This window comes from Papio anubis, chromosome 3, assembly GCF_008728515.1.
Source record: "Papio anubis isolate 15944 chromosome 3, Panubis1.0, whole genome shotgun sequence".
NCBI lineage: Eukaryota > Metazoa > Chordata > Mammalia > Primates > Cercopithecidae > Papio > Papio anubis.
In genome coordinates, this window is record NC_044978.1 from 77,043,299 (window position 1) to 77,065,553 (window position 22,255).

General features: G+C 37.9%; 1 long non-coding RNA gene and 1 pseudogene across 2 annotated transcripts in view; one reads left to right on the forward strand and one right to left on the reverse strand.

The window, feature by feature from the left end:
* LOC103884570 overlaps nucleotides 1–21,534 on the forward strand; it is a 74,457-nt gene extending 52,923 nt beyond the window's left edge. The window contains exons 3-4 of the long non-coding RNA XR_001902758.3: nucleotides 15,519–15,629; nucleotides 20,271–21,534. This is a non-coding gene — a long non-coding RNA (uncharacterized LOC103884570). The remainder of the gene's footprint in view (nucleotides 1–15,518; nucleotides 15,630–20,270) is intronic.
* On the reverse strand, nucleotides 10,149–12,052 carry LOC110743316 (annotated as a pseudogene). The gene has a single exon (XR_002522157.2). The product of XR_002522157.2 is annotated as a coatomer subunit zeta-1 pseudogene (transcript).
* Nucleotides 21,535–22,255: the final 721 nt, after the last annotated feature.

Consider the following 22,255-nt stretch of genomic DNA (forward strand, 5'->3'; position numbering starts at 1 on the left):
CAGTACCTCAGTTGAAAATGCAGAAATCACGGGTCTTCTGTGTCGCTCGCGCTGGGAGTTGGAGACTGGAGCTGTTCCTATTCGGCCATCTTGCTCCGCCCCTCCCATTGAAGGATTTTAAGCAGTTAAGTGCCATAATCAGGTATTTAAAAAAAAAAAAAAAAAAAAAACAACCCACTCTGGCTTCAGTGAGTAAAACAGATCATACCTACATGAGAAAATCAACACGAGAAGCATTGTTTGAACATATAGGACTTATGGAATTAACTATAGAACTAGGCATATTAGGAAGTAATGATCAAGTAAAATTACTGCTTTGTGTGTATTATGGGATAAAATAAGAAGTCTGTGTTGGGTGTTTCATTTTATCAGATGAAATTTCAATTTTTTTATCATGAAGGAGTCAAAGGAGTAATTTCTTATCCTCCTTTTCACAGTGTTATTAATATCAGAAGCTGACAGATTGAAAAATGACGTTCTACATGGACAAAGCCTGGCATATTTGTAACGTTTAATATGGAGCTATGTTAAACTGCATTAATAGCTAAGGAAATGAGTTTGGATTTAAAGGATACTTTTTTCTTGGATTGGGTTTTGGGTGGAAAAAGGGATCTTAGGTAAGAAGGATTTTTTTTTCCCCATTTACTGGGGGAACCAGCCCCCAATATTTCAACATAGGTTCTTTTCTATTTTCCTTAAGTGTCGGCCAGTCTGAGAAATAAACAGAAAGAGTACAAAGAGAGGACTTTTACAGCTGGGCCTCCGGGGTGACATCACATATTGGTAGGACCGTGATGACGACCCTGAGCCGCAAAACCAGCACGTTTTTAGTAGAGATTTAAAAAAGGGAGGGGGTGTATAAACATGGAGTAAGTCACAAGGATCACATGCTTCAAAGGGCAATAAAGATCACAAGGCAAAGGCAAAATTAGAATTACTGATGAGGGTCTATGTCCTGCTGTGCATGTGTTGTCTTGATAAACATCTTAACAGGAAACAGGGTTCGAGGGCAGAGAACTGGTCTGACTAGAATTTACCAGACTGGAATTTCCCCATCCTAGTAAGCCTGAGGGTACTGCGGGAGACCAGGGTGTATTTCAGTCCTTATCTCAACAGCACAAGACAGACACTCCCAGAGCGGCTGTTCATAGACCTCCCCCAAGGAATGCATTCCTTCCCCAGGGTATTTCTTGTTAGGAAAATAATTCAGCGATATTTCTTCTACTCGCACATCCATTTATAGGCTCTCTGCAGAAGAAAAATATGGCTGTATTCTGCCCGATCCCGCAGGCAGTCAGACCTTACGGTTATCTTCCCTTGTTTCCTGAAAATCACTGTTATTCTGTTCTTTTAAAAGGTGCACTGATTTCATATTGTTCAAACACATATGTTTTACAATCAATTTACAATAGTGATTCTGAGGTGACATACATTATCAGCTTACAAAGATAATGGGATTAAGAGATTAAAGCCATAAGAAATTTTAAGAGTATTAATTTTGGGAACTGATGAATGTCCATGAAATCTTCACAATTTATGTTCAGGGATTGCAGTAAAGACAGGCATAAGAAATTATAAAAGAATTAATTTTGGGAACTGATAAATGTCCATGAAGTCTTCGCAATTTATGTTCTTCTGCCTCGGCTCCAGCTGGCCCCTCTGTTCAGGGTCCCTGACTTCCTGCAACACCCATTCATGGTGACATGATTTGGCTCTGTGTCCCCACCCAAATCTCATCTCGAATTGTAATCCCCATGTGTTGAGGGAGGGACCTGTAATCCCCACATGTGGAGGGAGGGAGGTGATTGGATCATGGCGGTGGTTTCCCCCACGCTGTTCTCATGTTAGTGAGTGAGAGCTCGTGAGATCTGATGGTTTTGTAAGTGTTTGGAAGTTCCTCCTTCGTTTTCTTTCTCCTGCTGCCTTGTGAAGAAGGTGCTTGCTTCCCCTTCAGCTTCCACCATGATTATAAGTTTCCAGAGACCTCTGTAGCCATGTGGAACTGTGAGTCAATTAAACCTCTTTCCTTTATAAATTACTCAGTCTCAGATATTTCTTTATAGCAGTGTGAAAATAGACTAATACACATAGGTATGGTAGACTTTTTAGAGAAAGATTCATAGTATATGAAGTAATAGATATTATTACTACTAGTTCTACTAGTACTGATCATGTGCTAAAATTTTATTGTCGACGCTCTCTGCACATCCAACCACACACAAACACGTATTTATTTCATTTATTCCTCACAAAAACCCAATGCTGTATGTACTATTATTATGTTCTTTTTAAAGATAAGGAGACTGAAGCACAAATAAGTTAATTACTTTACCAAAAATCATATAACTTATTGATAATGTAACCAGAATATAAAACAATATTTGATTCTAGAATGACAGTTCATAACTATTATACTATATCACCTTCCAAGATTGAAACTAAAATTTTCAATTATGGAAAAAAATACATCTATCCAATAAACATATTACCAATGTTATCCTTTTCAGGAAAATTAAATAAGTATAGAGTAGTAATCCCAATTGTACAAACTTCAGAAATGTTTATCTGAGCTGTAATAGAATGCTTCCATTTTAAGAAGAATTATTAGGTATACTTTTTTGCAATTACTTTTCCAGAATATTTAAAGTAATTTGATTTACAAGAAACTTTTATGAATATACCCATTACTTAATGTCAAGAAATGGTGAAATTAAGTAAAAGTTTTCCTCTTGACATTCCTTATTTTTGCTTTCTTTGTTCTACTTTATTCTATTTTCCTTTTTGACCCTTTGAGTATTAAATAATAAAAGAAGAAAGAGGAGGAGAAGGAGGAGGAGAAAGAGAAGGGAAAGAAAACAGGAAAGTGGGTGAGCAAAGAATACAAGTTGGATATACTGCACATAATTTTTAAGTGTATATTTTTTCAAATAAAACTATCTGGTTTTCTGCTTTTTTTTCAGTCCACAAAACTGTTGATTTAGTTACAAATTAATTTGTCATTGTTTTTACTTTTTAGGGAAGTGTATAATTACCTTTTTATTATTTGTAAATTTTTGAGGTTAGTGTTTCTCATTTGTAGCCAATCCTTATTTCTCTGATTTTATTTCAATTTTAAACAATCCTTTTGGCAACAATACACATCTTTTAAGATACCTATTTGAAATATAAGAATATGTTTATGATACCAACACATGTATGTAGTATACTAAAAATCATTACCTTAAATATACATTGATTTATCTCATTTCCAAAGAAATGAAATTTCATGTTAATTTCACTACTTTAATTTCTTTTTGGAAACAATATATAGATGCCAGTTTACTATCTCCACCTTTTTCTCTCTTAAAAATTGTTTATTATAAAATATAAGACACATTCAGAATTGCACTTAAAGCATAAATACACAGCTTAAAAAACTGTTTTAAAGCAAATAACCACAGTCCACATTTTAAAAAGTGCTGCTCCAGCTTTCCCAAAGCCCATTTGGGGCTCTCCCAAAGCTCTTTCTTGATTACCAACCTCACTAAAGGTACTCACTGGCTTGACTTTTTCTTTCTTTTTTTTTTTTTAAATTATACTTTAAGTTCTAGGGTACATGTGCATAACGTGCAGGTTTGTTACATATGTATACTTGTTCCCTGTTGGTGTGCTGTACCCATCAACTCGTCATTTACATCAGGTATAACTCCCAGTGCAATCCCTCCCCCCACCTCCCCATAATAGGCCCCGGTGTGTGACGTTCCCCTTCCCGAGTCCAAGTGATCTCATTGTTCAGTTCCCACCTATGAGTGAGAACATGTGATGTTTGGTTTTCTGTTCTTGCGATAGTTTGCTGAGAATGATGGTTTCCAGCTGCATCCATGTGGCTTGATTTTTTCAATAGTATTTTAAAAAATTGACATATACCTTGCACAGTATAAAATTCACCAGTTTAAGGTGTACACTTTATGGTTTTTAGTAGAGTCCCCAAGTTGTGCAACTATTACCACTAGTTAATTCTAGAACTTTTCAATCCCCTCCTTCCCCCGGATCCTGTATTTATTAGCAGTTTGTCCCAAATTCTCTCTTTCCATAATTTCCTTTCTGTGTCAGGATTTGCCCATTCTGGACATTTCTTTTAAGTTGAATCACATGTGGTCTTTTGTGTCTGGTTTCTTTCACTTAGCATTATATTTTCAAGATTCATCCATGTTGTAGCATATGTCAATACTTTATTCCTTTTTATAGCTGAGTAAGTATTTCATGTTATGAATATACTACATTTTGTTTAACCATTGATCAGTTGATGGATGTTTAGGTTTTTTGCACCATTTGGGTATTATGAATAATAGTGCTATGAACAATTGTTTACAAGTTTTTGTTTGATCACATTTTCAGTTTTCTCAGGTACATTCTTGGGAGTAGAATTGCTGGGTCATGGTAATTATGTTTCACATTTTGAGTAACTGCTCAAGTATTTTCCACACTGGTTGCATCATTTTGCATTCCTTCCAGAAATTTATGAAAGTTACAATTTCTCCACCTCCACACTGACATTCGTTATTAATATGTTTTTAAAAAAATATATAGCCATTTTAGTGAATGTGAAGTGGTACTCATTGTGGTTCTGATATGCATTTCCCTAATGACTAAAAATGTTGAGTATTTCTTTTCATGTGGTTATTGACCATTTGTATATCTTCCTTGGAAAAATGTCTATTAGAATCCTTTCACCATTTTAAAATTGAGTTGTCTTTATTGTTGAGTTGTAAAAGTTCTTTGTATATTATGGACACTAGACCTTTATCAGATATATAATTTGCAGCTATTTTCTTCCATTCTGTGTATTGTCTTTTCACTTTCTTGACACACAAAAGTTTTTAACTTTTTCAAAATCCAATTTATCGTTTTTTTCTTTGGTTGTGCACTTATTTTTAATTTTTTTGATATTACAGTGTAATTTTAATACAAGCTAAATACAAACACAATTGTTAGATATTCGGTTATGTATCCTGTGAAACAACATGCCAAGATCAACCTTGAGATATTTATAAAAACTAAAATTTATAAAATGTCTTCCTTAATTAACTCTAGGGACCCCATATATGAATGCAAAAATCAGAACTTATCAATAATCATATCAAATGCTGAGCGCTGATTGAGCAGCAAAAAACCATTTCTAATTTTAAAATTTAATAGCTCCAGGTAAAAGCATGCTATTTCCTATATATACTGTCTTTGTATTCTGCATGGAGTTCTAAGGTAAAGATTTTTCTGCTTTTGTTAATTGCCAGAAATGATGTCCTGTGTGGCTGCTTTGTCGTGGATCTTTCATTCTTCTTTCCTGATGGATCCTTAGTTTCTTTGGGAGGGGGTTTATGTATTGGTTTTCATGGGATTGAGTTATAAAAGGCTGAATAGGAATTTCCTCCGTAAAAACCTCTATGTTTTCCTTCGGCAAACTATAGCTCTTTGGAGCGGGATGAGTTTTATTTTTTGCATTTTCCAACCATTCCTTAAACCCTTTTCTTGCTATTTCACTTTGCTGTTGCTTTTCTTTCTCCTTTTCACATTCTTTAGCATTTTACAACTATTCTTAATATTTTTCTTTGCTTTTCCTTGCAAATATTCTTTCTCTAAGTCCTTCATATCTTCATTATTTTTCGGGCCTTTTCTCTTTCTTCTTTTTCTGAACTCACTCCTTATGTTTTTCTTAGTAATTTATCTTTCATTTACTACAGGTATGCACCACCATACCCAGCTAATTTTTTTGTGTTTTTGTATTTTTACTAGAGACAGGGTTTCGCCATGTTGGCCAGGCTGGTCTTGAACTCCTGACCTCAGGTGATCTGCTCGCCTCAGCCTCCCAAAGTCCTGTAATTACAGGTATGAGCCACCACGCCCAACTTGACATGTCAAATTTGATGTACGAAAGACATTTCTGCAACGATGTCTAGAATATGGTTAAAAAATCACTCTTAGACCTCACAAAATAAGTCATGTCTAGATTAGGAGGCCGTTGTCCGTTTTGTCAGCCCTTTTAACATACTCTTTAATTGTTGAATAACCCAAACAAGTGGGCATAAGAATCAAAGTAAAATCTGTCATAGTCTCAACTTTAATAAATCCCCTCAGACTTGTTTCTGATCCATCAGCTATAACATTTCTCAATCATTAGTTCCTCTAAATTGCTCTGCCTTCTACATGAATATAGCTGTCGTATTCATCTATAGATTATGCTTCTATTTCAGCCTGCTTATCCTCAGCTTTATGCTTTTCAGATGTCCAGAAAGGGATCTCTACATCATAAACTTTGGTGAAAATATGACTCAACCTCGGCTGAGTATGGTGGCTCATGCCTCTAATCCCAGTACTTTGGGAGGCCGAGGTGGGTGGGTCACCTGAGGTCAGGAGTTCCAGACCAGTCTGGCCAACATGGTGAAACCCCATCTCTACAAAAAATACAAAACTTAGCCGGGCATGGTGGTGGGTGCCTATAATCCCAGCTACTCAGGAGTCTGAGATAGGAGAATCGCTTGAACCCAGGAGGTGGAGGTTGCAGGGAGCCGAGACCACATCACCACACTCCAACCTGGGCAACACAGTGAGAATCCGTTTCAAACAAATATGTGACTAAACCTCATAACCTACCCAAGCCAAGCTCCCTGAGAATATAATCTGATTGAGTCAGGTCTCCAGAATCCTACGCAAAGGAATAGACAGTTATTTACCCCCCACATGAAGAGATCAGATAGATAAAAGAGAAAAGAGGAAAATAAAGGACAGAAAAAAAGAAGATACCTGACAACAGAACCTTGGGCAACATCCACATTTTAAGGCAGGCACAGAATAAGAAGCAATGAAAGGAGATGAGTAGTAGCATCAGAAACACTAAGTGGGGCATAAGAAGGCAACCCAAATATTAATAACAGAATAATTATCCAATTAATTGTGGCATATTTTTCAAATGTAAATGCCATAGAACAGTAACAACCAATATATACTTAGCTCTCCACAACACCCTAAATGTATCTTAAAATACAATGTCGAGAACAAAGTGAGATGGTGTGTTTTTTAGGTATGATGTAAAAAGCATAATCAATTGGCTGGGCAGGCCAGGTGTGGGTGGCAGGGCAGTGGGGAACTGCTTCTCCACCTCCCCACATCTACTTCCCAGCTGATTGCAGGCCCAGGTCTCAGCCCTTCTCAGGAGGCTGCAGTGAACAGATCACCTGAGGTCAGCAGTTCAAGACCAGCCTGGCCAACATGGCAAAACCCTGTCTCTACTAAAAATAAAAAAAAAAAAAATTAGCTGGGCATGGTGGGTGCATGCCTGTAGTCCCAGCTACTCGGGAGGCTGAGGCAGGAGAATCACTCGAACGCGGGAGACGGAGGTTGCAGTATGCTGAGATTACGCCAGTGCACTCCAACGTGGGCAGCAGAGTGAGACTCCATCTCAAAAAAAAAAAATAAATTGATATGTCAGAAATTGAAATGATCTTCCCTTTCCAATTACTTTTCTTGGGAAAGCATACATAGTGCCACAACCGTTCTCCATATCACAAAGTCCAGAATCTCTGAACCATCTTTGATTCAATCTTCTTGCTTATCATCTGTTTTTTATCAATTGTCAAGTCCCATTGGTTTCCTTTCCAAATATTACTCTTAGACATTCTTTCATAGTTTGGTCTCTCATTTGGACCATTGTAATGACTTTCTTACAGACCTCCCCATGTATAATCTCTGACCCTTCCAATCCATCTTTCACATTGTCACAGAAGAGCACATTGTACCAGTGTACTGTACAGCAGAGAATCTACTAGCTGTATGTCACTATTTAAACGTAAATAAATTACAATTAAATACAATAAAAAATTTGGTTCCTCAGTTATACTAGCCATATTTTAAGTACTCATGTGGCTAATTAGTGACTATATCGGACAGTGCAAATATAGGACATTGCTATCTTTCCAGAAAGTTCTATTCTGTTTAGAATATAGGCAGATAATAATGTCTTTATTGTTTTAATAATTTGTTATCTTTCTCTCTAGCCTGTATCAGAAAGTGCAAGTTTCTTGATGTGGAATTTAAAGCCCAAATTATTTTTCTAGCATCGACTTCTTTTTTTGAGACAAAATCTTGCTCTGTCACCCAGGCTGGAGTGCAGCTGGGCAAACTCAGCTCACTGCAACCTCTGCTTCCCGGGTTCAAGTGATTCTCCTGCCTCAGCTTCCCGAGTAGCTGAGACCACAGATGTGCGCCACCATACCCAGCTAATTTTTGTATTCTTAGTAGAGACAGGGTTTCACCATGTTGGCCAGGCTGGTCTTGAACCCTTGACCTCAGGTTACCAGCCTCTAGTAGCCATCATTCTACTCTCTATCGCCATTAGTTCAATTGTTTTAACTTTTAGCTCCCACAAATTAGTGAGACCATGCAAGGTTTGTCTTTTTGGGCCTGGCTTATTTCACTTAACATAATGTCCTGTTCCATCCATGTTGCTGAAAATGACATGATCTTATTCTTTTTAATGGCTGAACAGTGCTCCATTGTGGATATGTACCACATTTCGTTTGTCCATTTGTCTGTTGGTGGACACTTAGGTTGCTTCCAAATCTTGTCTATTGGCAATTTCCGTATTTTGAACCAGCCTTACATCCCTGGGATAAATACTATTTGGGCATGATGAATGATCTTTTTAATGTGTTGTTGAATTTGGTTTGCCAGTATTTTGTTGAGGATTTTTGCATCAATGTTCATCTGGGATATTGGCCTGTAGTTTGTTGTTTTTTTTGTTTTTTGTTTTTTTGATGTGTCTTTGTCTGGTTTTGCTATCAGGGTAATATTGGCTGCATAGAATGAGTTTGGAAGTATTCCTTCCTCCTCTATTTTTTTGGAATAATTTGAATACAATTTGTATTAGTTCTTCTTTCAATGTGTGGAAAAATTCAGCAGTGAAGCCATCAGGCCCAGGTTTTTCTTTGCTGGGAGACTCTTTATTATGGCTTTGATCTCATTACTTACTAGTGGCTAATGCAGGTTTTGAATTTCTTCATGGTTTAATCTTGATAGATTGTATGTATCTAGGAATTTATCAATTCTTCTAGGTTTTACAGTTTATGAGTAACTAGTATATACTATGATCAATGATCATAGCAGCCACTAATGTTCCTTGGAATTTCTGTGGTATCAGTTGTAGTTTCTCATTTTTTCATCTCTGATTTTATTTATTTGGATCATCTCTCTTTTTTTCCTGGTCTGTCTAAAGGTTTGTTGATTGTTTTCATTTTTTCAAAAAACCGACTATTTGTTTCGTTGATCTTTTTTTTTTTTTTTTTTTTGCCTCAATTTCATTTATTTCTGCTCTGATATTTATTTTTTTTGACCAATTTTGAGTTTGCCCTCCCTTCCTTCCTTCCTCCCTCCCTCCCTGCCTGCCTCCCTTGGCCTTTCCCTCCCTCCATCTTTCCCTCCCTCCGTCTTTCCCTCCCTCCATCTTTCTCTCCCTCTTTTCTTCCTTCCTTTTCGGTAAAGGTGATTTTCCTGGTGGTATGTTTTGGTTTCTTGATTTTTATTTTTTGTCTACCTGATATATATTTTTTTTATTTGAAGATATCATGAGGCTAGCAAATGATATCTTATGACCCATTATTTTTAAACTGATGACAACACTGATTGCAGAAACAAACAAGCAGACAAAAAAACCAATAAAACTCTACATTTTTAACTTCGTCTTCCTGCTTTTTAATTATTTTGTTATTTCTATTTATATATTATTATGCTGTCTATGTCTTGAAAAGCTGTCATAGTTATGATTTTTGGTTGGTTCATCTTTTAGTCTTTCTACTCAAGATAAGAGTAGTTTACACATCACAATTATAGTGTTATAATATTCTGTGTTTGTCTGTGTACCTACTATTGCCAATGAGTTTTGTACCTTCAGATGATTTCTTATTACTAAGTAATATCCTTTTCTTTTAGGTTAAAGAACTCCCTTTAGCATTTCTTGTAGGACAGGTCTGGTGTTGATGAAATCTGTCAGATTCTCTTTATCTAGGAAAGTCTTTATTTCTCCTTCATGTTTGAAAGATATTTTTACTGGATATACTGTTCAAGGTAAATGTTTCTTTCCTTCAGCATTTTATTTTATTTTTCTTTTTTTCAGTTTTGAAAAAATGTTTTATTCCTGTTTGCACAGAGCAGTTTATGAAGGTGGCTATCTCCTGACTCCATGCATCTTTTACACAAAGATGCCCCCTCAAATATGCCCAGTTATCTGCCCCACTTCAGTGTTGGAGAACTGGCAGTTAGTAAGTGGGGCAGAATGCTTAAGTCTCAGGAAGGTTTGTAAAGACATTTTTGTGGGGAGGAAGTTCTGGGTCAAGGGGAAAGATTAGACCCAAGAGTGAGTATTCCATTCTCCATCTTCCTGGTGAAATCCAAATCCCAAAGGTTTTATGAAGAAAAGCACCTCTCTCAGCGACCTAGAGACAGGGAGAGCACAGACGCACTGCTTGGGTGTAAGGCTGAAGCAGAGAGAGGGTGGGCTGCAGCGACTGCAGACCCAAGGCAGAGGAGTAAATGCATGTCGGGGAGTTGAGGGGACAGAGACAGCCTAGACGCCCAAGTCATAAGTTCTACCCCTTCCCCAGTTCTGAGTAGAAAGTTTTCTTCCCAAGACTAGAATGGAGTTTTAGTTTTAGGAACTGGCTTTGCTTCAGGACATGGAGAAGACAAACCAGGCAAAGATCCCACAGGTAGTAAGGGTGGAGAGTTAAGGTAGCTAACTAAGAGACGGGCACTCACCACGGCAGTTTTGAAGCTATATGTCAGATCGGGGTAGAGAATGCATTTTATGTGCCCTATTCAATACAATTTAAATCACTGTTTCTTCCATGTTGTCCCTTCCCTATGAACTATTCCCAATACCTTTTCCAAGGCAGAGGACAGGGCAGTAAGAAGGAATAGAAGAAAACACTGAGGTCAGTAAGTGGAGCTAGGGCTTAGATTGGATAAATCCCTATCCATCCCCACCCCCACTCATTCTTTAGTAAAGAATTCTCTTTCTCCCTCCCCTTGCTGGGGTATCGGAATGAGGTCCAGGTAAAGGCAAAGGCAGGAAAACATTCAGCACATTCTTTCTCCTACTTTAATCTGAAGTGTAGCTACAACAAAGGGCACAGAATTTACAAAAATGTCAGGGCAGGGGAGCATGTGAGCATAATCCAGTCTAGAAAGAAAGAGGGTGCTTCCCCTGCCCTATTATCTAAATACGCTAGGAGCTTTACTCCTAGAACTGCAAGAAGAATGAAAAAGAATAGGAAGGGTGTAGGGGAGGTTGGGGGGACAAGCACAAACAGAATGGAGATTTAAGGATCTCTGTGATCCCCGAGATGACCCTGAGAACATCAATTGGGGAACTAGATGAAAATTCACAGTAGACATGCGAATTTTTTGAAGAGGATGAAGAGCCAGGAATAGTGGGGTCTTCACTGAAGGAGTGACCCCTTGATCTGTTCTTTGGCTGACTGCAGCACCTGAGACACGGTCTGCTCCGTAAGGGGCACATCTTCACCCCTTAATGCCACCCAGTGTACCACCCGCTGGGGATCACTCTCGAGGATCACCCCTCCATCTACAATTTCATCCACAGCCAAGAACAGCCCCTCCATGTTCTCCAGCAGTGCTCGCTTTTCTACATTTTTCCCCAGCATCTGGCTCAATGAGTCCAAGAGGCAGTTCAGAACTGCCATAAGCATCAGCTCATTTTCATAGGAGCTGCCAATCACATAGAAATAGAGATCTATACTGCTTTTGCATACCACTGTCAGGCCTTCCAAGAGGGCAATTCCACTGTCAATCCGAGGAGTCTTATTGAAAATGTTCTTCTCAAAGGCCTTTTGCTCCTTGACACTGGGGTAGGTGTCGTCATAGTACTTGGCAAAAAGTCGATCTCCATCATTGTCCAGAATCAGGATGGCTTTGACAGTATACACGGAAGGTTCCAAAATCAGCGCCTCCATCTTGCCCCGCAGCTGGTGCCGACGTCTCCTTCAGCATTTTAAATACGTCAGGCTGTGACTAGAAATGTTGTCCAGGTGCTAAGACCTGGAATGGGGGCCTCAAAGCTTTGCCTGGTGCCCCATTTAAGTGTTGCTGAGCTGGTATGCAAGTTGCAAGACAAAGTTCTCTTAACTCTCTCCTCTCTCTCCAGGAGCTGTGAGCTTCATTACCTGTGGTTGGGGGAGGGATGACAAAAGCACTCCCTTGGCCCCCTTGGCTAGTGTCTCACTAGGTCACATGCTCCCAAGTACACTGTCTCTGAGCCTGGAATAGCCCCAAGACTAGCCCATGAATTGCAGTCCTTGTGGCCTAAACTGCCTTTCAAGTTTACTTAGAACCCAAGAGCACTTTAGCTCTATGGTGGTGGGGCCAGATGGAACTCAGGTTCTGACCACTGGGCTGGACAATTCCCCTCTGGCTAGGGCTGGTCTAAATGCTCCCTCTGTGGGTGCTGGCTGATTTCTGGCTCCTGTTGCTTTCCACTGTGACAGGGCTGTGCTGAGTTTTAATGCAAAGTCCCGTGATCACTGTGCTCTCCCTCCCCAAAATGCACAGATTCTCTCTCCACATTACACAGCTGCGAGGGATGGGGGAGGGATGTTGTAAGTGATTCAAGACTGTCTTTCCTACCCTCTTCAGTGCCTCTTTCCTTGATATCATGTTAAACCAGTTACTGTGATCACTCACCTGATTTTTGGTTCTTATAAAGGTACTTTCTTGTGTAGATAGTTGTTCAATTTCGTGTTCCCGTGAGGGTGGGGGGCAGTGGTAGGCAATTGCTGGAGGGTTCTACTCGGCCATCTTGCTCTGCCTCCCGGATATGTGCATATTTTGGGAGAAAGGGTTTGCTTTTATTTGTTTTTTTTTTTTTTTTTTTGAGACAAAGTCTGGCTCTGTCTCCCAGGCTGGAGTGCAGTGGCATGATCTCGGCTCACTGCAACCTCCGCCTCCTGGGTTCACACCATTCTCCTGCCTCAGTCTCCTGAGTAGCTGGGACTACAGGTGCCCGCCACCACGCCCGGCTAATTTTTTGTATTTTTAGTAGAGACGGGGTTTCAGTGTGTTAACCAGGGTGGTCTCGATCTCCTGACCTTGTGATCCGCCCGCCTCGGCCTCCCAAAGTGCTGGGATTACAGGCTTGAGCCACCGCGCCCGGCCCGGGTTTGCTTTTATTAGATTTGCAAAGGTTTTTGTGAACGTAGAGTAAAAAAAAAAAAAAAATCACATTTTAAAAATATTCACAATTTTTATTAATTCAATACATATCTATGAGAACATAATATGGGGAAGACACAGTTTTGAGGCTGGGGTACGATTGCGGAATCAGATAAAGATTCTTCTTCATCAACCTTACATCCTGGTAAGAGTAATATTTCACAAGAAACGTCATGGACATCAGTAAGAGAAAACACAATGAAGCCAAAATACGCAGATTCTAATTTCAGAGATACATGTTACCCAAGTATATACAATGGAAGAGACAGTCTTGGGGTTCTTATTTATGTAGTGTGGAATATCTGAACAGTGGACCACTTTACACTGGATTCCTCACACGTTGTAGATATAACTATGGTGTCTTGAATGATTTGGTTTCCTTATTCTCAATGGTCTTCCAGATTTGAGAGTCTTTGAATACTCTGAGATAATGATGGCACATGTTGGTACAGGTCGGTCCTAGTGCGATTGGGGCCTGATCTTCAAGAAAGTCCCTTCTCCATTGAGTTCTATTATTTGCTCTCTTCTTTGGCTGGAGTTCTGCTAGTCTAGGTCATCATTAGCTGCCACTGGATGGAGCTATAGCTTCAGGCAAATAATCTTTCTATTGATTCCAGCAGTAATTTCCCTGACATTTAGCCCTCAATTTGCTTAGCTGTAATAAGTAAAGATTGTTCAGTTCCTGTAATTTTGGGGTTGTAGTATTTTATTACTTACTTGGCTGTATTCCCTGAGTTCTTTTACAGATTCTTAAGATGTATTTTTAAAAATTAGGTATGTTAATTTTGTTTTGGCAATTTTATGACATCCTGAAATAGAAAAATCCTGGAGTGTTGGAAACTAATACTGGTAATTACTGGAGTAGGTGTATTAAATGCTGCTGACATGTGTTTTCTGCAACCTCAATAAGTAATGACATGACTTAAACTTACCTTACACTGGGGGACCATTCAGTGGTTTCCTGTTGTCTTGAGAGAAATTGCAGAAATTGGAAATTGAAATATTTCTCAAGTTTCACCAGTTTTTATACACTGAAAACTATATCCAGAAAAATTAGTGTTATTTTCAACATCATATCAGAAAAGTTTTAGTTTTTTTGAATTTTTATCTATCTTCTATTATCTGCCTTTCTATTCATGATCTATTTTACTACTAGTACTGTGTAATCACTCTCTACTAATAGAAAATATTTTATGAAAAAACATTATCTCTCAAATCACCTACTAAATTATTACTTTTTGAATGGCCAATATTGCTCTAGAATCAGACTCTTAACCGAAGGCCAGTATAACACTAAGACCTATGCATGGTGAATTGTCATTATTATTTCATTTATGCCATCAATAATGAAAGACTTGAGTCATTTAAATATAATCTTTCTTACCTGTATTCTTGTCCTCTGTAGGTTCATTGCTCTTCTCCGTAAGCAAGAACGATGTCTCAGATCAGATGTACACTTAAAGATGGACTAGCCAATAGAAATCCATATTTTTATATTCATCTGGTTGAACTGAACTGTAAATTCTGTGACCTTGTATTAGAAATGATTACTACCATTCTATAAAGACATTTTAAAATTTCTAGGCATCCTTTACTTCTCCTTTAATAAATTAGCGATGAATTTCTAATAAAACAGTTCAATTAAAACATTTACTCCTTTATATATAATGTTTATTACTTTGTGATTTAAAGACTTATAAAATAACAAAATCGCTTCATGGAACAAGGCATACAAGTCCACTACTTCTTCAAATTGCTGATTTTTCTAGTTGCTTGCTTTTATTATAGGAGATGAAAAGAAACTTTCTGGGTTAAACATTGCTAAGACACATTAATTATAATGAAACAGAAAATTCCAATTTTAAAAGCACAATTAGAAAATTTAAAAGATGTATCTAAAATATTTATTTGGCTATAATATTAGTTCCCTGGATTGTAGGGTAAAATAAAAACACATCTGCCCAACTGATTAAGTCCCTTTTGACTGATTTACTCTTTAGATGCCACAGGTAACGTTTGTTGAAAAGACAATAGAATACATGCACAGAACCTGGGTTTTTTGTTGGATATGCCTGACACTGAACCCTAACTCCACCTCTTAGTTAACTACTCTAACACTAGACAAGAAAGATCTGAAAAATCTGGAATACCAGCCCAAGAAATTTGTACTTAACAGGAAATGCCTAAGTAGGCATCACTGATAGATTCTTGAGACAAGATGTCATATGATTAGAATATGTTTCTGTTTGTTCCTCCTTCAGGGATTAAAGCAGAAGCATTTGACTGGCTGGGAACAAGTCATAGGTCTATGTCCAGGCTGCCACAGGGCGGAGAAACCAGTGATTTATCTCCTTTTGCTCTTGTAATAAAAGGTGAGGACTCTACATCTAGTCAATAATACATATCTTGGGGAGCTACCCTGAAGATAAAAGCAGTTTGTATGCTGGCCATTAAAATGATGAGTTAGTTTTTACTTCCTTATGTTCAAGTTCTGTGGCTGATTCATTACACTCCTGTCACATTGTCCAGCATATGTGGTCATTTACATACATCCATTCACTCTTTCATTAATTAATTTATTCATTCATAACTGAATGCCTGATCTATATATACCAAGCACAGTAAGCACAATTCGCAGCTCTCAGGGAGCTTAATTTTATGTTGGAGAAATGAATGACAAACAAATGAACACAAAACAAAATAATTTTAGGGAGATATAAATGATAAGAGAACAACGAAATAGGTAGAGATAGAGAGTGATGGGGAGGTGGTCAGAGAATGCCTTTCTGATGTGTGACTTTAACTAAACATTTTAAACAATATTTATTGAACCAATGGATGGGCTGGAGGATTGACTACAGAGGAAAGAGAACCATAAGGAAATTGTAATAATCTAGGCAAGGAATCCTGTGGCTTTGTGCTTTCTGAGTATGATGTGCTGGTGCTTCTCCGTTTGTCCCTAAAGGTCTGTTCTTTGCCCTTTTGAATTCTGTGGGTCACATCACTTGAGTTCCATTGTCTCTGGCTTTCAGTTGGGCTTGGTCAATGGAAACAAAACCAGAAGACTGAAGGGTAGGAGAAGAAAGAAGCTGGAGTATTTATTCCTCATGGACTATCACCTACACTCTGGACCTTGGTTTTGGCAGTGGCTGCCTTCCTTCTTCTTGCAGTCACAGCATCAGTGAGGTGGACCCTCACCCTGGGATCCAACTCTCATTGGGTTTCAGTAAAACGACTGCCTAATCTTGCTCCTTCAGGCCTGTAGGTGGTAATCGCTTCCTGTGATTGTGACTTCCTGCATGTTCATTATTCCTTACACCTCTGTAGACATTTTTTTCATCCATCTCTTAGCAGTTAATCCTTTAGGTGTGCATCTGTTTTTTGGAACTGTGACTGATACAGATAAGCAGACGGAAAATGAGAGGTAGATGGGAGAGACAGTGCAGTGGTAGCTGTAGGGTTTGGCATCTGGCTTGGTGTGATGGGGTAGGAAAGGGGGAGATGGAGAAAGAATGGCATAGCAAAAGGTAGAGAATCATGTAACTCCAGAGAAATGTTTGAACATTAAATAAAAAACTCATTCTAGACCCTGAAAAATGCATCTTCAGTAGAGTTGTGAGGATAGAAGCTAAACCACTTCTCTTCCAAACTGCTTTCTTAGACTATTGCTGCTTAAACAGATTCTCAACTTTTTGAGTATTTATGATTTAGAGTCAGTGTTAGAGAGGTTAATACTCCCTATTCACCAGTGTTCAGCATATGTTGGTTTTCTTGCCTAAGACGGAGTGATAGCAACTTGATTATTTGGACCTTATAAGGATCTCAGGCTTCTTTGTCATATCCATTATATTCAGACAGTGCTTAGCAAACAATTCTAAGCAGTTTTTGTTTGAGTGTAGCAGATGTGCAGTGAGTCTTATATCCACTGCATCTCAGACCTGCCTCCTTGTGGTGTGATGAGATGGGTAATTATAGTAGCCATTGTAATTATTTATATAAATATCTATTTCCCAACTAGATTATGAAGTTATTTTTTTCAGACAGGATTTCACTCTGTTACCCAGGCTGGAGCGCAGTGGCATGATCATAGCTCTTTGCAGCCTCAAACCTCTGGACTCCAGCGATCCTTCCACCTCGGCCTCTTGAGTAGCTGTGGCTACAGGAACTTGCCATCATGGCCGGCTAATTTTTTTATCTTTTATTTTAGAGAGGGGATCTCACTACGTTGCCCAGGCTGGTTTTGAATTCCTGGCCTCAAGCATTCCTCCCTCCTCTGCCTCCTAAAGTACTGGGATTACAGACATGAGCCACCACACCAGGCCAATTATGGAATTTTTGAAGACAAGGATAGTATCTTATTCATCCTCAAACACACAATGCCTCGAATTCTCAGTGTCTCTCATACTCAACTGCATTTGAGTGTTGTCCATCTCATGCTGTCTCCATCTTCCTGAGCCAATGCTCTTTGGCAGGGTTGTGCTTCAGCTGTTGATGTTGGGATGGCTGACTTTGGTCTCCTGTTTTCTCTCTGGGTTTATTTGTGCACAACATATATTAGGGATTCAGCAGTCCTTATTATAATAACAAAGAAACAATGATAGAGAGGCTGCAAGTGTTTTTTCTTCCCTATGGCTATAAATATTAATAAACAGTCACTAAACTGAAAGTGATCCCAAAGAAGGGGGTTATGCTTTTCCCTCCATTGACTATTTAATTTGAAAATTAAGAAATGAATTCTGGGCCAGGCATGGTGGCCTGTAATCCTAGCACTTTGGAAGGCTGAGGTGGGCAGATCAGTGGAGGTCAGGAGTTTGAGACTAGCATGGCCAACAAGGTGAAACTCCATCTCTACCAAAAATACAAGGATTAACCAGGCGTGGTGGTGCACACCTGTAGTCCCAGCTACTTGGGAGACTGAGGCAAGAGAATCACTTGAACCCAGGAGGTGGAGTTTGCAGTGAGCTGAGATCATGCCACTGTACTCTAGCCTGGGTGACAGAGCATGACTCTGTCTCAAAAACAAGAAAAAAGAAAAGAGAAATGAATTCTGAAAATTTTGTTCAGCAATACAGAATTTCAAGATGGCGATGCCATAATAGTTGATATTAAGGGCTATAATTGATACTATAGTTTAATCTGAAAGAGGCCTTTTAGGAATTAAGTATGGAATGCTTTCCTTTAAGGATGCTACTTCATAAAGATTCAAAGGATTAAGATTCAAAGATTCAAAACGCCTAGATAAGTTATCTATGACTCATACTTTGAAATGTTTCCCATTAGGAAAAAATTGGTTTTGTGGGACTTGACCATCCCTTCCAGGTTGTATTCTGTGTTTTCAGAAGCTGCTAGGACTCCATTCTATTTTCTTTATGTGTAACTTTGTACTAGCAAACTTAAATATTTATCTACACTTTTTTCAAACGGCTAATATTCACTAAAGTGACATTTTAAAACAAAGAAAAATGGAGAATAATTGCTCCTTAGTTTTTGCTGGTCCTAAATAGCAAAAATGTATTATTAAGTATGAGTGGGGGAAAAGCATAAATCAAAAAAAAAAAAAAAAAAAAAAAAACCTTGACAAAAGCAAAAGAAATAGAATGGAGAACTGACACCTTCTTTTAGAAGGAACTGTAACCCTGTAGCACCCAATGCTCTCTAATGCCATCAGCCAATTAGGAGCTGCCCTGAAGCCAACGCTTGAGAAAATGCAGTGGAATTGGTTTAGTTGTGTTAATGGCCTGCAGGTAGCTTAGTTCAAGAAGGTGGAAATTGACTACTCAATTGGGTGTGGTAATTAGGTCCCCAGTTGATTTTTCTAAATTTGTCTATTTTTAACTGGAGGCTTTTTGTGCCAGTCTAAAAAAATCAAACAAGATTTAAATAAAATTCTTAAATATGCAAAAAACTGTGTTTTTTTCCTCCCCCATTAAAAAAAAAAACCTCCCACTAAAATTAATTTAACTTTATATCTCTGCCTTCTTTGGAAATGTATTTTCCCCAATGTTTCTGTATTTAATTATTTCATAGCATGCAGTTTATCATTAACTTTGCTTCTAAAAAGTCACTTATATTTTTCTTAAGATATTGAGACTTACCAGATCATGAAGATTCATAGAAAGCTGTTTGTCAGCTTTTAAAGTCCTGGCTTTAGTTTTGGGAAATCTGGTTTTTTTCCATTTCTCATTAACAGATTGATAAGGCAGGTATCCTGTGATAACTACGGTGGGAAATTAAAAACATTTTTATAGTTGTTTGAAATTTGCACAGATTATCTTTTAAAAATTTTAACCACCATAGCGTCATCTAGTGGACCAATTACATAGCTGTAGGGATCAAACCTATTAAATGTGATAAACAATATAATTCCTTCTGTCATTTTGGTTGTGATAAAGACCTTAAGGCGCCTTCAATACTAGTGTAAAATTAATTTTTATATTCTACTGTCTATTTATATTCTACTGAAAAAATGATATTCAATAGTTAATTTTAGGAGTCAATCCAAAGGTTAACCTAATAAATCTGAGGTTATTGTAATAAATAATTCAAACCAAGACGAGCCAGTAGAAACAGATGGTGCTTCTGGAAGAACCTGAAAATTTTCCACTCTTAAATGAACATAAACCTGCTTGGAGCTGTGCAACTCCATGAACTTCTATGCAGGCCTGTAAATCTATGAGGTTACTTTTTCTGTGATCTTGAGTCACATTCTTTTAATATGATGCTTCTCAAGGTATGGAAAGCAAAGGCTAACTCAAAACACAAGAGAACAAGTTCTGGTTATTCTCACTTTGTATTGCTATCTTTCCTCCTCCTGCGATTGCTTCCTGCTCCTCAGTTTTACATGTCAGAATGTGTATTCCAGTAAGAGGACAAAAGGCATTTTAGCAAGCTTTTATTATACCTAAGCCTGGATTTAAGTCCCTCGATAACTGAATAGGCACATAATCCCATGGATTTCTTAAGGTAGTGAGTTGAGTCTAGATGAATTACAACATTTTTTTTTTTTTCTTGAGCCTTTTCAAATGATTAGCAACACTTCTGCGGACAATTGTGTTTGAAGGGTTACAACTGGCTTTGATGAATAATCTGAAGCAGACAGCAAATAAATATGCAAGAAAAGAAAGAAAATGAAAATGAAAGAAGAGAAAAGAAGAAAGTGAATGCATGTGATAGCACCCTGTTTTTGATCATATATTCATGCTGATAGGTTGAATTCTTTTGACCAAAAAAAGATGTTGATAAAGCTGTAAATTGAAGACGCGGTTGAAGATGAGCTTGTGAAGAGTATCTTGTTTTCAATGAGAGATAAGTCATTGACTCATAAAAATTGTGTTAGAAGTAAATACAAGATATGTAGTTGTCATCTAATTTATTGGTTTGATTTTATTTCTTTCATTTTTTATTGTTAATTTTTTGTAACTGTCCATCTTTTATCTGTAATTGAACATATCATTTCATAAGGAAATGCAATTACTCACACAAATACATTGTCTGAATATTTCTGTACTACCAAGTTGCTGACAATAAAAAATATAAGGATTCACCAAATGCTGTCCAGAATGTGGAGAAACTGGATCATTTGCACATTACTAGTGGGAACGTAAAATGTACAGCAACTTTTGAAAACAATTTGGCAGTTTCTTGAAAACACTAAACATGCAACTACTACATGACCCAGCGATTGTGCTCCTGGGCATTTATCCCAGAGAAATAAAATCTTATGTTCCCAAAAAATCTTTCCATGACTTTATCATAGCTTTATTCGTAATGGCCAAAACTGGAAACAACCTAGATGTCCTTCAACAGGTGAATGGTTGAACTGTGGTACATCTATACCATGGATTATTTCTCAGAGATAAAAAGGAACAGAGTACTGATGATATACACAGCAGCTTGGATGAATCTCCAGAGAATTATGCTGAGTGAAAAAAGCCAATCCTAAAAGGTTGCATACAGTATGACTCCATAAAAAATAACATTCTTGAAATGACAAAATTATAGAAATGAAGAATAGATTAGTGGTGGATTTAGAAGGGGGGAAGGGCAAATGGAAAGTGGGTGTGGCCATGAAAGGGCAACATGAGGGATCCCTGTGATAGAAGTAATCTGTATCTTGGTTATATCAGTGTCATGATCTTGGCTGTGATAGTACCATAGTTTTCCAAAATATTACCATTGGAGAAAATGGGTAAGCTGTATATGATATCTTTGCTTTCTTTTCTTTTTCTTTTTTAAAAATTTTTATTGAGATGGAGTCTTGCTCTGTTGCCCAGGCTGGAGTGCAGTGGTGTGATCTCTGCTCACTGCAACTTCTGCCACCCGGGTTCAAGTGATTCTCGTACCTCAGCCTTCCAGGTAGCTGGGACTACAGGCATGCACCACCACACTTGACTTATTTTTTTGTATTTTTAATAGAGACGGGATTTCGCCATGTTGGCCGGGCTGGTCTCGAACTCCTGATCTCAGGTGATCTGCTGGCCTCGGCCTCCTGAAGTGCTGGGATTACAGACGTGAGCCACCATGTCTGGCCGAGATCTCTGTTTTTTTAAACTGCATGTAATCTATAATTATCTGAAAATAAAAGTTTAATTAAAAATATAGAGTAGGGTTTACAAAAGATAGCTCACTGCTGAATTGATGAATGTGAACTCAAAATACATTCTAAAATATCCTATTTGAATTAAGTCTAATAACTTAAAAGTTTGGATCATACCATACATAATTCTTACTATGAATTTATTTTTGATTTTTATGAGTACATAGTAGGTATATATATTTAAGGGGTACATGAGATATTTTGAGGCATATAATGCATAATAATTACATCAGGTTAAATGGAGTATTCATGACCCCAAGCATTTATCATTTCCTTGTGTTTCATCTTTAGCATTAAAAATGAATTTTATCACACCACCGCAATATTCCTGTTGTGAAAATGATTGTATTGCTATTAGTAAAGGGAAAGAAATAAAAGAAAATATTCCCTAGTGTAAATAAT